At 39.9% G+C, this 18402-nt stretch overlaps 1 non-coding gene across 1 annotated transcript; it reads left to right on the forward strand.

Moving 5' to 3' along the window:
• Positions 1 to 4577: 4577 nt before the first annotated feature.
• Trnal-uaa lies at positions 4578 to 4661 on the forward strand. Its single transcript has one exon. It is a non-coding gene; the product is annotated as a tRNA-Leu (tRNA).
• The last annotated feature ends 13741 nt before the right edge of the window (positions 4662 to 18402 follow it).

Here is an 18402-nt window from a genome sequence, read left to right on the forward strand (position 1 = left end):
TAACATGTGACGTGGAAGGCTGATCCTGACTTTTAGAGGGAGACAGACTCTCTTGGGGTGGTGGCAACGCTAAACTATTCTCGGAGACGGTATACCTGTGCAGTAAAACGTGATGCGAGCGACCACAAACTCGACATTTACTACTCTTGCATTTGGAAACCGTATGACCCTTTCGCAGACAATTTATGCACAAAGACGCAGATTTAACAAAATCGAACCTTTGCATTACTGACAGCCGACCAAACGGACTGCAGTTCGCTAGGACATGGTCTCCAGCATTGCAATAGCTACAACTTTGCACGGACTTAGTGTTGGTCGAAGAACACGAAAACGAGCTTCGATTATGTTTGCTCGGAATTAATTTATCTTGCTTTGGTTTTGATGTTTCCTCAGCAGATAAATGCTGATATCGGCGATTCAACATCTTCTCACAATCGGACCAAAGCGGCAAAGTTTCATAATCGAGCTGTTCTTCCCATTTTTGTTTAGTCACTGGGTCTACTCTGTTCAAGACGAGATAAATCAACATTGCATTGGATATTTTTGTATCATCTCCTATCGATAACAACGATCCATAAATTGATGAAACGGTATCGATAAGGCTTCTTAAGGAAGACGCTGATTGGTGCGTAATTTTTGGAAGAGTGAACAATGTTGAGATATTATTCATAAAAATCAAGCATTCGTTATCGTAGACTTTTTTAAGGCTGGCCATAGCCTTCTCATAATTGCTCGCGGTGACTTGATAAGCCTTAATAGTCCCTAAGGCTTCACCGGAGAGACACGAAATTAGGTGGTTAAATTTCTCGATAACTGGAATGCTGTCGTCTTGATGAACGAGAGTTTCAAAAAGGCTGATGAAATTTTTAAACTCCGAATATTTGCCGCTGAACTTTGGCAAGGCCAAATTCGGAAGTCGAGCTCGAGTTGGGGCTACAGAAGCTGATCCGGAAATTTTTGGATCGCTTGCTGTCTTCAAGGCCGACAAAAGCGACATTAATTTTGCCTTGGTAACAATTGATAGCTCCTCCAACTCATCTCTAAATTCATCGCCATCATCTATATCTTCTATCTCTTCTTGCAATAGATTTGCCTTATTAATTGCAGCGTTTAACGTATCTAATCTACATTTTAATTCTTCTTCTTTAATCGCGATCGCGCCAGAATCGAGTCGATCACTTAATCGGCGAATGCTTTTTACTCGATTTTGTAACTTGGCTTTCAAGTCTTCAAGCAGGTTACTTTTTGGCTTTTCTTGGCTCATTTTTGAATTAAATTATCAAAAACCAAATTTATTAAAGTAAATTATTAAAGGACCAAGTGTGAAAAATTTAAATGAAATTAATTTTCGAATTAAACCACAAAAAAATAATAATTTATAAAATATTAAATTTGTTCGAAAAAAATTATTAAATAATTATTATTATTAAATAATTATTTAGATGCGAGAAACAACGAAAATAATTTTTAAATTGAATATCGAGGCACGAAGTATCAAAATTAATAGTGGGTGCAAACGACGGCGAAAAACAATATACCCAACCGAATGCGGGGTAGCGCGTCACTTGACGGTCCGTTAACCTGTAGCGCGCCCAAATGACAAGAACCCAACAACAACAACAACGCTGCTAGCGGCGACCAAGCGAAAGCGAAAACGAAAAAAGTTTACCGCTGCAGCTGCTTGTATATAAGGGCTTATTTATTTGTGTATAACGGCTCAGATTAACTTCCCAACTATTAACTTGCGAGGTTTTAACGATAATTAAAAACAAGGGGGGCGACAGTGATTGCAATAATTTAACACAATTTAACAAAAGTTGCATCCAAATTGGTTCAAATAGTATATATCAATTTAGCACTTGTAAATATATTAGGTATTTATATATATATAATGGCTGTAATATTTGCTACTCTTTGAAATTATTAAAATTGTTTAAATTTTTATTTTGCATGCAATCTAGCTCTACTATTTTGTACATATGTGCCAAGAATTGAAAGCGAGGTGCAATTTTTCAGCACTAGACAATTAACAAATATTTCTAGTTTTTTGTCAAAACTCAGCTTTCAATTTTTTGCACAAATACCTTTGGTTCTTCGTTTGGATCTTTCAATCCTGCTGCCACTTTCCTTTTGCAACTTGAACAATCGCAGGGCATCCCTCGTCGGTGGCAGAAACGTCGAATTAGGGTATTAAATTTCGCGACCGGCACGAGTGAATTTGTTGTTGTTTTTTAATAATTAAAAACACCACACGTCGCGGGCAACTTGTATGTACTTCACAAGAACTTTATATTTTTGTGCAATTTTTATAGCAAAAAAACCACAAGAAAAAAATCACTTGCAATTGTTTGTTATTTGTGTCACTGTCACTTTAAAAAATTGTTGCCTTTTATTTAATTAATTAGTCCACCCGGGGGCGCCATGAAAAATTAGAAGCGTTTTTCTAAATATTAAATTCCGAAAATTTGGGTGGCTAATTAATGTTTTTATTTTGGCAAAACGAAACGAAAATAATGCGTGCGCTCGGTAAGACTCAATTTCAACGAATGCTCTATTCTCCACAATCATACTTAAGCCTAGCTTACCGAAGGTTGGCGAAGACGGAGCGAACTCGCCGAGAGCGAACAAATGCTTTATTGCGCTCCCGCCTTCGCCCTAAACTAACTTACAGTAAACTTCAAATTCAATCCAACAATACTTATTCTAACAATTCAAAAAATAAAAAACGAAAAACTGGCTTCAGCCAACACACTTGAACGGCCCTTCCTGGCATAAACCGCCACCCACATGTTTCCTCGCAAATTAGTTGCATTTTAGTTTTTTATTTGGTTAAGTTGTTTGCTTCGTTTGGCTTTGGCTTCGTTTTTAGCGCTTTGTTCATGGCACCCATAAAGGTACTCACCACTGCCACCAGTTCACTGTTTTGCAGCTTTATAAATTTAGACAACTTTCAGTAAATTTACCAACTCATGGTCGTCGAACCGAAGCCCCTACCTCCTCCATTCCCCAATTCAACCCCTTGCCACAGCCTTCTGTGGCAGCCACAATTTTCCGTTAGCTCTATTTATTTATTTGTTTGTTTGTCCACTGCCAGTCCCCATAATTTTGAAGTGTAAAAATATTTTCGATTGCGGTCTATGACACGTGCGCATCGTATCCATCAGTGCCACTGTCTGCCATCCCTTCCTTTCCGGACGGACGACCACGCCCTCCAATTTCCAAAGCCGCCTCTGCACTGGAAAATTTAATTTGCACATCATCGATAAACAGTGAACGATGACGGGCTGGTTTTTGTGGCCTCCCCGAAATGGCAACGTAAATGGTTAACAGAAGTGAGCTCGGGTGTTTGGTCCTGGGAAACGTGTGAAACATGTTTATGATATGTGAGTTGAATCCTTTGCCAAAGCGTAAAGTTGTTAAGGACTCTATGAATATTGCATGTGCTTTATGTACATATATGGAATTTATTTTCAATTTTGGGCTTTGCGTTTGACTGACAAATGCTGAATCAAAAGAATCAATTCATTTTTGAATCAATAAGCTGCAAAGCAAAAAAAAATCAATTAAAAGTATATTAAATCAATGCTTTGATCATTTTAATATTTTATGATGTAAATGAATCTAATTGAAAGTAAGTTGCAATAAAAATATTTTATGAGGTGTTTCTTCAAAAGCCTAATCTGGTAGAATATCGAATTCTTTTATGTAAATTATTTAAAATTACATTCAAGTTAAACAGGCCATTTCCAACTATCAGCAGAATACTTAGCATACTATACACTCCAGTTTAATCCCTTCAATCTAAGATAGATTGAACTGAATCTTGTATGCAGTTTGAATTGCTTCCGGAGGCCATAAAATATGTATATCACCCTTGCCAGCCGCATTATCGCAGCGCAACGTGCCACCCCATTGGCGTTGCATAAATTGTGGCAGGTATTTATTGTATTTAATGTAAACTTGCCCACTTGGCACTTCGCAAGTGCAAATAGGCACGCAAAGGCCACCAGTTGCTTCTGCCACTTGCAACTTGCCACTTGCCACTTGCCACCAACTGGCAACAACAGACATGTGTGGTTGGTTTCGGTAGTGCAGTTGTGCCACTGCTGCTGCTCCTGCTGCCCCCACTGCAGTTGCCTCTTCAGTTGCTGTTGATGAGTTACTGCCAAGTTGTTGAAGTTCCTGGTCAAAAAGTTGACGCAGCCTTTAGATAAAACTGCAGCCCTGCTGCCAGCAGGACAAAACTCCAGCGACGACATTGTGGGAGGGACACATTTGTGCGATATAAAGTTCATTGGAGAATAAAGCAATTAGTGTTGGAAAGTAAGCCAGGCAAAGTTTCCAGCCAGGTGAGGCAGTAATTTGATTCAACTTCACTTCCATTTGTGGATTGCGTTTGCCGTAGAGCTCGGATTTGTATTGTCCATTTGCGAGGATTGCGTTTAGGTTCCCTTTTTGGGGTGATAGCTTTTCAATTTTATGGGAAGAAAAGAAAACGGTACATTTCATAACAAAATAGGTTACCGTGTGAAATGAGTGCTGAATATATTGCGAAACATTTATTCCTGTGGGACATGGCCAGGTTGGCCGAGCGGTCTAAGGCGCCAGATTTAAGCTCTGGTTCTCGTGAGAGAGCGTGGGTTCGAACCCCACACCTGGCAAGAAGGGTTTCTTTTGTTTATTTTATTTTTATTTTTTTTAACGTTTAAAAATAGAAAGTAATGAATTTACCATCTTAAAAGTATGGAAAAATTGTTTTAGCTTGGTCAAGTTTTAAATACTTAATTCAAAAAAGTCTCTTGCATCCTTTTTAAAGTAGATTAAAGAGTTTTCTCAATTAAAGAGCTGAAAAAGAAAAGTTATAAGATATAGATATAAAAAATTATATTTGATAAATTGCTTCCCATGTACCAGAACTCATTATTCGGTGATATAATTAAAACAATATGCGGCAGAATGCTTAATGGTGATATGCAACTGTATTCGTTAGTGTATTTTAATTAAACATATGTACTTATTAAAATACAACGTTCATTATTTACTGCTGGTATTTATGGAGTCAGTAATTCTTTTTGCTTAATACACAGTTTCAGATCTTATTTGACATCGCCGAAAAACATTCCCTGGCAGACTTGACAAAGATCAACGAATCGCGACCTCGACATGGGCATCAATAAAAAAATCATCAAGCCGCGACCATTTCCCTGCCATTAAACCAACCATGGCCATAGATAAGCTCCGCAATGTTTGCGTAAATAAATTTCATCTTCTTTTTTCGCTGTTGTTTCCCCACCACACACGACAAAAAATGAAAATGGCAAAAATGAGGCGAAAAAATAGCCCTGCATATGAAAATATGTCCATTAAAAATAGATGTGTGGCCGTTGTGTGGCAGTGAACTCGGCCAGTCTCGTCAGCTGCTGGACATGCAAATGTGCAGCTCGGCTCTTTCAATTGCCACGCCCACCGCACCATCCACCATACCACCCATACCACCTTACCGCCCACCGACCCCCTGCTTTTCCTTTTGCACTGGCACGCACATTTGCGGTTCATAATTTGCGTGCCATTTTTGTATGTTGATGGACAAAATCAACAAACGAACAGGGCACAAAAAAAAATATTGAGCCCTTTTGCAGTTACCAACTTGAATTTAAATTAAAATGCCAACGCAGCGCAAGGCAAATTACAGCCAAGCGAACTACACACAACTTGAATGGGGCATAAAACTCATAAAGTTAACATATATATATATTTATATTTATATTAATATATAAATGCATGCATAAATATTGATTGTACGGTAACGTTAATTTCTGGCAATTATGCGCGTTCCACATTTATTTATAGAACGTACTAAGAGAGATGAATATATGCGTATAGTATATTGTGGCCATATGGGGTACCACACCAAACTGCAGCGGACTGTCTGCGGGTCTTTTATTATTATTTGTTATTATTAAATATGTCTCGATAATTATCGAACTCTTTCTCGACCCGACTCGACCGTTAAAGCCCAACTGACCGTGGTCGACAGTTCGGTTGGCCAGATGCTTAAATGCACATTGAGTGGGCCAAATCGAAATGGTCAATATACGGTTGCCTTTTATGTAGCCAGATAGCCATAAAACTATATGTGCACGCCGTGCCGACATCGAGGGAAGATTTAAATATTGATTAAAAATATTCATGCTTTTACTGAGGTAAATATTTCAGTTAATTTCGGTTTTCCAGGTAAATTGATAAAACGCACTTGAAACATTTGACAACCTAAAAATAAACTTGTAATGAATGCGGCCTCTAAACCGTGTTAACGCCTTTAAATGTAATAAATAAATATCGAGCATACTGATTGAATCTAAAGTGCCAATCTATGCACAAATTGTTATTTTAAATAATTAATAAAGATAGTGGCAACGGATAAAATTCAAAAAATCGATACTGGCTGTGTTTTCACGCGTCCCAAAATATCTGCAGCTCGCCTCGTTTTATTGCATCACTTAAAATAAATTTAATTAATTAAACCGTAAAAGGATGGGAAGGCTGAAAAATAAAACAAAACGTTCGAGACACTTTTAAAAAGTGGGCGAATGATCTGGCAGACTTCCAGCCGGGCGATTTGCATCTTTTCCCTTTTTATTTTACTCCGGCTACATCCTTAAAACTCCTGCCAGATGGCATATGTGTCTGCATCTGTGTTTGTATCTGTATCTGTATCCGTATCTGTATCTGGGGTATCTTCTTATGTGCCAAACCGCTTGTGTTCCGTATCTGGGCTGTGTTTCCTTTAACTTTCCGCTGCCATCCGGCGCTCGTTCGTATGCTCAGTTTACTTGGCTGGCAATTATGAAATGCAAAATAAAAACAACATTTTTAGCAGCCAGTTTCGCTCCTCTTCCAGCCAAAAAACGAGTGAATAACCCAAAGTTTTCCTTGCCTTCAAGATGGCACGGACGTCTATAGATTTGGCCCAGTAACTTGGGATTGGTCTGCTGGCAGCCAGTTAGCGACAAACAATTTTTTTAGTGTAATTATCTTTTGAATAATTAAAGAAAAACGTTGGCGGAGCTCAAAAGGGAGCAGAAGCAATAAAGGAATAAAACCGCAGAGCTGCACAAACCGGCGCCGGGACATATTTTCTAAAGTTTGCTTTGAAATATGCACAAGTCCAGTGTGCAGAGCGGTACGAACGACCCCGCCCACCCAAAATAAAATACAAAAAAAAACCAACCCAGCCCCAAGGGCACGCCCTCTCCCTTTTGCTCAGGGTTCGAAGCACACGCTCCAAACTCGTAATTTGCTTTAAGTTATGCTCATTATGCGCCAATTATTTGTGTCAGGCAAAAGGAACAAAATTTTAAAAGTCAGCCAAATTAGAATTGGGACAAGATTCGTCCGTTTCGCGGTACGAAGACGTTGAATGCTTGGCACAGATTTTGCTTGGATAATTTCTGGAATCCTTAATGCCGGGTACAGATTACTTCAAGTGTCGAGGAAACGAAACAAAAAAGTTGATCTTAAAACTTTTTAGTCTGGTGACTTCTTTTTGTATCAATCTGCTCATTTTTATACCCTTGCGAGAGGTATAATAATTTCAGAAAGAAGCTTGCAAGGCTGTGAAAGATACACCTCAGATCCCTAAAAGTATCGTCAAAATCGGTCGGCGAAGACCAGAATTATTGGAGCAAAATTCTGAAGTACCAGGCGAACATGAAGCTGCAAAAGAGAGCTACTCTTCGAATTTTTTACACGTTCAGAAATGAAAGAACTTAATTATAGATTAAATTTATTTATAAGCAAGACTTTTAAGTTCCCACAAAGACTTCAAATTGGTTTCCCCTTTCCAATACTGTAAGTATAATGTGCATAATCAACTTCAAAGCTGAAAAGCTGCAACCAGGTAAGAATTGAACTAATTCCATTCACTCCATTAGTTTATACAACCAATAGTTGGGTAACTGAAGCTGGTAAGCGCAGTGCTTTGTAGTCAATAGGTGTTCTTAGAATACGAGTTAGCTATCTCCGCTGACAGAAAATGTCAGTGATTGGAAGAAATTCGAGTGGGGACCAACTGCAACGCTTTCAAATGCTACATTTCAGCTGAACCATTCCGCCCGTTGGATGTCTGGGGCTAAATGGGTTAAGAGACTTGGCTGCAATCTCAGCCCGGCATTTACTTTGGTTCATCTCCGCCGAGTTGTCCCACGTGACCAGGTCCTTTTCGCCACCTTTTCACTCCTAAACCCCCTTCCATTTCCCGGAGATCTGGTTGCAACAGCGGTGGTGTAGTTACAGGAGACTGCTTTAGTTTATCCGGGACCACTGTTATCTTAGGGACCCGAGTCCCGAGTTCTCAGTTCCCAGTTCCCAGTTCCGAGTCCCGAGTTGAGGCTGCTGCAAGTTGCAGACTGCAGGCTGCAGTTTGTAGTTTGTGCTGTCACCCGGCTCCTTCCCTGTTGACACACCATTACGGCAGCTAATTAGAGGAGTGACCCCAGCAGCGCCTTTAACCCCAGACAGCCCGCATCCGCAGTAGCTCCTCGGAGCTGTCATGTGTACGGGATTCCTTGTTGACGCCTCTCACGTTGTCGTTGCCCACTGGTGTTGCAAGTTGCTGTTGCACATTGCCTTTGCCTTTGCTGTTGGTGTTGCTAGTGTTGTAGCTGTTGCTGCTGCATTTGCCCTGCAGTCAACTGCCTTCACACTTGGCATGGCCAAACCCCCTTTACCACCTTACCACCCTTAGCACCCTTACATTACCTCAGCAACCCCCTTTGGCTTGTCAACTTCCTTCCACTTCTCATTTGTGCGGCATTTCCGGTACAATGGCGGTAACAATGGAGGGGAAAGCCCCGCACTCGAAGTTGTTTGCTGGCGACGTTTCGCTTTCCGTCCTGGCTAAACCGTTTCCCACCACCCACTTCCATTCTCCTCCCTCTCTTTCCCTTCCACCACTCCGATGCGCCACCCCGTTGCAATTGTCTTTTGTTCCCAAATAGTTTTCACTTCTCTATTTGTTTCTTTCGCAGCGCTGAGTCAAAAGTTGGCTCAGTTAATTCATGAGATTTCACGGTTTATCTCACCGGCCTTGCTTTCTTCTTCTTCTTCTCCTTTTTACCTGGACTATCTATATATATATATATATATATGTATATATATATCCTTCATCTCTCTTTGGTTGCTCAGTTCGCAGCGCATAGTTCACAGTTAATTAGAAAACTATTCCGCGAAAGGCGCCGCTCGCTCAACTTTTGAACTGCAGAGTCAAACTCGAAAACTTGGAGTCGAGTCACATTTAATTAGAATTTTCCCAGGCCATGTTATGAATATTGTTTGTATACAAAATAGTTATTCTTGATGGAAATAATTTTCCACGATTGGGAATAAATGCCTAGTCGCGTGGAAAATAATTGAAAGTTGATTATAGAAAAGTAAATATCTAATTTAACATCACATTTGAATATTTAATTAATTTGGTCAATAAATTTGTCAATGTGACACAGCTGTTCTTTGTTTAAATATTTAAATCAAAAATGCGTTTTGGTTGTGGCAAATCCCATTTTAATGCTGTTATAATTACAACGAATTTACTTCACTTCCATGATTTTATTAGCATCTACTGAGGCTTAAGAAATATCTGAATAAAATCTTTTCCATGTTCACATGCCAGAATAACAGAATGAAATAGCGAGCAACAATGAACAGTGTAACGAACTTAAAGTCAAGATTTATTGAACGAGATTTGGGCGAGGGATAAAACAACAAGGAGAAACTAAATATTCCATTGCTTGAGGCAAATTTGGGTTGGGTCTATTCAATCTATTCCTTAGCCGAGATAAATAAGCGAAACTTGTAAACAAATATTTCCAAACACAAAAAGTCGTTCCATCAACCGCAAAGTGTTTTCATTTGCTTATATTTTTTTAGCTCTCAGCTGGAAAAATTTATTGGATGCAGCCAAACTGATTTGATTAGAAACGCCCCTTTCAAATCTTTAGTAGACTTGTAACGCCTCCAACCTCCGAGCCATACTGATGGCCTGACTTGCCGGCTCTGTTCTGGCCATTTGTTCGGCCTTCAAGCTCAACGCTTTTGACGGTCGCCTGCCCAAAAGCAATCTCTTAATTTGTTTACAAGCCCTGCTTTCGGCTTTTCCTTTGGCCGTTCATCGTTCTTCCGCCCCCCGCCCCCGCCATCGTGTTGCCCTGCCGGTTTTGCAAACCTCAAAAATATGTAAAAAGCCAAAGACTCGACGTCGACTCGTTTGCAACATTTGCAGCCCCAACGGAGGTTTGGGGCAAGGGGAGATTGGGCCACGATGGAATGGTGGAGGCGGGTTGAAGGCGAGGCTCTGATAGAGATCCTGCTTTTATTTGTTACTTAGCATATTTTCACCTTGAGGGCAAAGAATCTTCCACTAGCTGCACGCCCACTCACACACACACTCGCACACACACACACACTATAGCTACTATATGCAGTTGGGAGAAAGTAATAAATATTTTTTGCTGCGCCACTTTAGCTGCTTCAGCTTAAAAAACATTTCCATTTTTTTATTCGCTCTTTTTTCCAAAGATTTTGTTAGTTGCCTTGCCATTTTTATTACAGAGATGCTCTGTGTGGTGGAATGGGTAGCATAATCTTAGTATGATACTGGTTTCAGTATCGCTTATAAAGTATAACTATTAATTTTCAATATTTACTGGAAAATTGTAATTATTTTATAGCATTCTTTTACTGTTGTAAACTTTTTACTTGATAATAATAGCTCTTCAAACTTTTGTAACATATTATTGATGGGGTGAGCCTTGTATCAATAAAGTTGTTCAAACATTTACTAAAATTAAAAGGGGAAGTTGGGACTTATAGCCACTCACATATAGAGAGCACACCCACTTAACTCCATGAGTTCACTTCGAATGGCAACAATTTCACCTGCTTTTCCAAGTGAGCAGAGCTGCCACAACAAGACCAGCAGAATGGGTCTGAATGGGTCTGGGTAAAATAACAAGAGTATCAGGCATTTCATCACCTCTTCGATGAGCTTTTCATACTGGTTCTGTTTCACCTATTTCACTTTCCGCACTCAAACGGCGGTCGTTGGCTTATGCCGGCAATATATTCCTTTTGCCTGGCGGCCCACTCCGCCTTTTTCTACTTATGTACATGCATATAAATTATATATATTTATGTTATTTTTGAATTTAAATGATTGAATTGCCCGTGTGCCGAGCAGCAGAAGAAAAAGAAGGACGAGCCAGAACAAACAGACAGTCAGTGAGAGATTGAGTCTGGTTGCCATTTGCAGAAATATGAAAATTACCTTTAATGTGAAAAGGCAGACAGTCAAACAGAGACGACGAGAGTTTTTCCAGCGGCAGCATTTTCACGCTGGCAATCTAGATAGGCCCAAAAGAGACACAGACAGTTGGAGGGCCACGAGCTCTATTTTATTTTGCTTCGCTTCGTGCCTTTATATTTCTGTTTTGTGTTTACATAAAAGTGAAGTGAGGCAGATTGCGCTCGAGTGCGTTAATCAGCGCTCCTGGGCAGGACAGCAGGACCAAAGGACATCGCTGCTGGTGACTGCACACAAAAAAACTTGTTAACTTGCTTAGATCAACAAAATTCTGAACCCTGTTTTTGCTAAATCTAAACAATTCAATGATACAGTGAACTAATGTGCCAAGCTTAGTTGGTGTTTACCGAAAAAACAAAAACAACTCTTTCAAACTTTGGTATTTTAAGAACCTTTTTCCCGAATCTGAATATTTAAATCAGTTTTAACCTGTGAATCTTCAGTGAAAACACTTTTTTGTTGTGCACTTTGACTGGGCCAGTTGATTTTGCTCTTAGCGCCAACGTTGACTTTTTCCCAAATGGTCAGTTCGGGGAAAAAGCGGAAAACGGGCGGTCTGCAAAACAGATTATACTGATTTCATGCTGGAAAATCAAAAAATGAACGTGCGGCAATTTACATACTTAAGTTGGGATTACTGAAGAGCAGATTTGTCTTCTCTTTTTTTCCCCACTTTCCCTTTTGTTGATTCTGTTTTTAGGCCCGGCCTTGGCAAATTTATTGGCCACATGTTTCGCCATAGCCACCTTCGTGAGTTAAACAATTTGGCTTTCCCTCTTTTTTTTTTTTTTTTTTGTTTTTCCATTTTGTTTTTTGACAATATGGCTTTTCGACATTTTGGGCGACTACAAGGAATTTCCGGGGATTCCACTTTTAATTGAATTCTGTGGGCATTATTGTTGCCGTTGCCTGTTTAGCATTTTGTTGGCTTTGCCATCCCTTATGTTGGATAATTAAAATGCCCCAAGTCAATTCCACTGCATATATTCCAGGAACATCAAATTTTTTTTTAGCACTTTGCTTTTTTAGTGGAAATTTTGCCGTTAAGTCTGTTTTGGTTTCCCTTATTTAAAGTTTGTTTTTGGTGGTGTAGCATCAAGTTGATAATTTTCATAATAAGCGCCAGACAGCAACAATAATTGCATTAAAATGAGGCTGGGATTCTTTTGGAGGGGGGAAAATTATATGGAAAGCTTGCCGCCTTGCAAATTGCAACTCGAGTGAAGGGGAAACATGGCTGGATGAAGGGGGTCCGACCAAATGAAAGAGAACGGGAACAACATTAGAACACTTAAGCACTTAGCTAGCCCCAACCCACCACCTCCTCCTCCTCGATTGCCACTGTAGTGGGTTATCTTCCCAGTCCGCCCTTCATTTTGTTGCATATTCTAAGCACGTTCCAGAAAAGCGATTCCCTGGAATTTCCCACCCGGAGCTAGAAATCGCTTAAAGTCTTCGTTTTATCAATTTTCCGCATTCTGTTGTTCATTTTCTGTTTTATTCTTCCTGGATCTTCTTCGAAATTTAGTGAATGGGATTTTAATTAAGTTTAGGTTGCAGAGCTACAAAGTTTAGAGGTACCTTGGATTTCTACAATAAAAATATTACACAATTACAAATGTAAAACCAATATCCAAAATCTGTAAAAATAAAAGAAAATGGTTATTCAAAAATAAATTCATATTTAATTTAAAAGTGCGGAACATCTTTTGTTCAATAAGTAAAAATACCCATTCCTGATCCACCATCACTTTGATAAATTTGCGTTCCTTAATTACTTATTAAAAATGTTAAAATGGAAAGGCGGAGACATTTTTACGAGCTGCTTTAACTGGAACATCCTTTAATATCAACATGCATATGTATGGTGGGTAGAAAGTCCCCCAGAATCGTATGGTATATGTATTGTATCCTCGTTTTCCATCTGTGTGTTAAAGGGTGGGTCTCCCCTTAGAGGAGCTCATTTTTTCTTTTTTTTTTTTGTATTTTTACTGTAGCTCTGATTCGCGCTTTATTGCATTATAATTGAATCTTGGAGCGCACAACTAACGCAGGAAACGTTGGCTGACTGGCCACCGTTTCCCGCCCCAGCTGTTGCACTTAATGCCAAGTGTTTAAAAAAAGAGAGTAAGAGGCAGCGGCAGATGGACGAGGAAGTGAAAAGAAGAAAAGAAGTAATATTTACTTACTCCCACACCGTTCGACATTCACCATTCATCACCCCTTTTCCTTTATCCCCTTCCCGTTTTTCCTCCCCCCCCCAGCACTTTTTCGCCACGCCGCTCATTTTCCTTATTGCCAGCGAAATGCAATAAAAATTGTTTTCCCATAGACGCTGGTGACGGCGGCTAAGCAAATGTTGTTGGAAATGAGCTATAAAAACGGGAAATTGTATTTTACAGTAAATTTCTGCAACACACAAACTAGCTAGCTAGCTAGACGACCTGTCCTTGTGTCCTGTAAGCCCGCCCCCAAAAGCCCCACCGCACATCCTGTGACCTTCCGACCCCACCCACTCCCACCCACTCCCACAACTCCACTACCGCCCAACCACCAGCCGTGTCGGCGCTTTCCATGCTGCTGTCGCAGATAATCCGCTGCTGAGTTGGCTTGTCTTGACTTGGCCTGACATTGGCTTTGGGTCGACGTCCCGCTCTGCTTCCATTTTATACGGTTCGAACGCCTCGCGCCGCTCACCCCTCCAATTCCCAACGTCCCCCGTCTATCGTGGCTTTATAAGCTGCCAATATTAAAATGATGACAAGTTTATGGCAAAAAGGCAAAGGCTTCGTGAGAGGCGAAGCGAGGCAGCGACGGAATATTGGTAAAAACCGGGACGGAGGCGAACAGATGAGCGGAGGCGAAGCGAAAATGCAATTCATGGCAAGCTGATGTCTCGTGGCTTTATTTATAAGCAACCCATCAGTACGCCCGCCCCACAGCCTTGAACAATGAGAATTATAAAATTCCTGCCTCGTTGCCCTCTTGCTAAAGTGATCAAGAAATAAATGCATAAATAACTAAGTGAAATTTTAGTAAGGCAAACAAGTGACTCGTCGTAGTTCGAGGACAGTTCGTGACACTGAGTTGCCTTGTTCATTTCAAGTTGCTGCACTTGGCTTGAACGTAATCGAATAAGCACAATTAGTGAGCTACAAAATAAATCATGCTTTCAGGTAGGTCTGTTGATAATGGAACTAGTTTTATTATTTAAAAAATATCCAGAGTATGAAATGTTGAAAATTCGTATTTGTTTTAGTTTTTATAGCTAAATATTTCTTCATTCAATTGAGTTTTACTTGGGATTTAAGACATATCGGTAGTTTTTAAATTAAAACAAATTTACCGACTAGGTTTTCTATAAAAATACAATTATTCATACAAAATATTGCCTTAACTTGAACCAAAAGCTATGAAAGGAATCGGTTCGGTGACCCACCAAATTGTCTTTTTCCTCTTGAAATTTACGTATCTCGCATTTGGTTCATTTCCAAGTTCCCTTATTGCATCTCTGGTGCAACAAGGACGACTGCAGGAAAAAAGAACGAATTACATAAATAACTGTGCAGTGTTTGTGCCATTTTGGTTGCCACATTTGAATAAAATATGAATAAAACCGAAATGCATTTAGTTGGATGGCGGAAGGGAGTCCAAAGTGGGCCAGCAGCGACAGATAGTCAGTGGGTGGTTTTGGGTGGTTATATCTCCGCATGGCCTTCGCAATACCCAATCCCCCACCATTCACAAGTGGCTCGACCAGTTTGTCACCTTTTCGCTATAGAAAAGGTCTTATAGAAAGGCGAGACTCGTCGTCGTACTCGTTCTTGAGTTTTTTCCCTTTTCCCTGCACAGGAAAATAATATTAGCTATTTTTGTATAACAATAAATTATTATATTAATTTTTTTAAATTTGTTAAAATTTTATTCATATATGTAAGGTTCATTTAAAATAATGTTTGTTTAATTTGTAACACTGCTATAAATATGCCAAAATTAATTAGGCAATCTTTGTTTGTTTATTTGTATACATTTAACTTTCAGACTTAATTTTTTTTCAAAAGGAACTCTTATTTTGATACGTTTTTCTCTGTGCAATTTCTCCTCGCGATTACCTCGATATTCCCTCGCTGGTCTGTCTTCGCATACAGATACGATAATATTTGCATTCAGTTGGGCCTTCTTTCCTCAGGCCCCGCCTTCTATTACCATTCCCTGTTGCAGTCTATTTCTTTTTTTATTTCGCTGTCAAAACGTCAGCAATGTCGTCCTCCTGGTCGTCCTGCACTTGGTTTTAGTCCTGTTCCTGGTCTTGGTACCCGTCTGGAAATCGTTCCGGAGCGCAGCGTTCGCTTGGCTTAATTTTGGCTAGGGAAAAGTGCATAAAAAATCTGCGGCGAATTTGCAATTTGAATTCGACCCTGCGACCCCGTTGCCTGTGACCTCTTCCCGGCTCCTGACTCCTGGCCCTTTTGCATACCGTACCTTGAGTGTGTGCTGGTGTGTGCTAGTGCCTGCCTGTGTGTGTCCTTTATTGAGCCCAAGACATGGCCGTCGTCTCGGCAAGGAGGCCGTTTCTCCGCCACCCTCGCCACCAAGATGCCGCCTTTTTGCTGAGAAGTCTTGGCAGGCAGTCAGGCGGCTATTTAGGAAGTAATTTTCGCGCTTTCATCGCAACTTTTTCTTTTCGCATTCTCGCTGTGTCTGTCTGCAGATCTTTTTGGGCACGTTATTTGTGCTCCTTGATGGAGCTGAGGCTGCTCCTTTAATGCATTTTTAAAAATGCCAAAATGCGCAAATTGAAAGCGACTCGCCGGCTTGCCACCCATCTTTTCACTAGTCGACCCCGCCTCCTTTCATTTCTGTGGTCGTCTCTTTTTCACTGGGGTCACGTGCTCACAGGACGCAGGACACGCCTGGGGTCGAGGGTTGGGTTGGCTGGGATACTGGGCCACACGCAGGCATAATTTCAGCCACTGCACTCAGACTTAATGAATATTTTAGGGACAGCTTTCATATTACCTGCCACTGCATATGTTATATGCATAGATGTATGAATGTTCGCCCAGGACAAATGTCACAAATGAGCATCAAATGCTTGTCAAGTTACTATTTTTGCTGCGGCAAATGCCAAAGTTCATATTGGAGTGCCCGAATATGAATGGAACTTTTTAAAAGGACTAACCAAAATTTAACACACACCATTCGTCTTTTCTATAGAATCCAAAACAGGAAATTAGTGAATAGAAAAATAAATTCCACTTAATAAATTATCTTTAATTTTTTGGCAATTCAGTTAGACTTGAATGCGCTCTATTTTTATTAGTTCACTGTTTCCAGTGCATTAATTAAGTTCATAAATTCAAAAGCACATTAGTCTGTCTGGATTATCTAACAACGAATATGTACCGAATCCATATATCGACTTTTGCTTTTATAAACGTAAAGATAAATCCACATTAAAGGCACGCCTTTTTTTATTAAAATTTTTAATGCAAACTAAATGGTAACAAGACTTACAGTAGTACTTTTTTAATCATTTAAATATGTTACCATTCCTCATTATCACACCCGAATGTAATTTCCGCAATTAATTAATTGGTATTATGACCACTCAAAATTGACAACTAATGATATCGCATTGAGTTAAGCCCATATTTCAACACACCGTGAAAGCCAGTTAACGAATATTTTTTAAGTCCACACCTATCCGACCGCAGCAAAGTAATTTCTCGAACAATTAAAAATTTCGTGTTGGTTTTAAATTTAAATTTAAAACAAATAGCCATATTAATTTCGTAATTTCTGGAATGTTGAGGTGTTCAAGTATCAGTCGAGAGCATATGCACACACATTTGCCATTTCGTTTTGTTTTATTTTTCTTTATTATTATTTTTTTTTTCTGACTCGCCGTAACACATAATTAAAATTACACACATATCATATACATAGCATCCAACCCCCCTCGTCGCACGCACATCCAGTGGTTACAATTGACCCAAAATGAACTCTTTTCCCCTCAATCTCGCGGGCTTTGGCCAAAAGCCCCAGTCCAAAGATGCCAACCACAATTTAATCTCCCCGGAATTATTTCCCCAGCCCATCAGATCCCGTTTCTCCTTGAAGGCGTTCATTCTTTTTCGCTCATTTCAGCCCCCGCATCGTCCGTATTTCTTTGTATTTGTTAATAAACTCCCCGGCAGACTAAATTCAAATTACGCACACATCTTGAGAGGCTGAGGCAGGCCGATGTTGGCAGCCATTTCGCTTATAGGCTGCTCATTATGTCAGGTCTATATTCATATACGACTTGCCTTTTGCCTTTTCCAGCCCGCCGAGGACCCCATCCGCCTTGGGTTCCGCTGAGTGCGTGAGTATGCCTCGTCTCGGGGAATCCCCCGCCACTCTAACTTGTCGTAACATTTCATCTTTATTTTGGCATTATTCCCCAGGCGCCGCTTATTGTTTTTCGTGAAAATGGCAACGGCAATGGCAACAAATTAGAAGCGTGTGCCCATAGCCCGAAACGAGATGGCAACGCGTCTGTGGGGGCAAGGGATATTTTCTAGTTTCCTCGACTACGAGGACAATCAGGTGGAATATCCCTTGAGCACCTACTTTTGGGTTATATCCATGCCCTGAAACTTTAATTATCTAATGGTGGGGCAGGGCCCACATTGCAGGATCTGTTTTTAATAACGCCTTTATATGCGGTTTGGGATTCTTGTACCTAATGAAATATTTGAGACTCATGTTTGAAAACATTTAAAATTTATGCTTCACTTCACAGACACTTTCAAAAAACGGTCCGTTATAAAACGTCTTGCAGCACTAAATTGATACTGATGAAAGCTAATTGGTACAACACATTATAAGGTAGATATCTTACAGAAGTTTTTTGATGCGACAAACTGATTTAATGTGTATTTAAATTTGTATTGGTTTAAGATACTAAAAATTTTCAACAATTTTTGAAATAAAATTACACTCAAAAAAATTTTAAAAGATTTTCGTTATCCAAAAAATTGTAAAGAAAAACGCAACAA

Source organism: Drosophila ficusphila, unplaced genomic scaffold, assembly GCF_018152265.1.
Source record: "Drosophila ficusphila isolate 14025-0441.05 unplaced genomic scaffold, ASM1815226v1 contig_436, whole genome shotgun sequence".
Lineage (NCBI taxonomy): Eukaryota > Metazoa > Arthropoda > Insecta > Diptera > Drosophilidae > Drosophila > Drosophila ficusphila.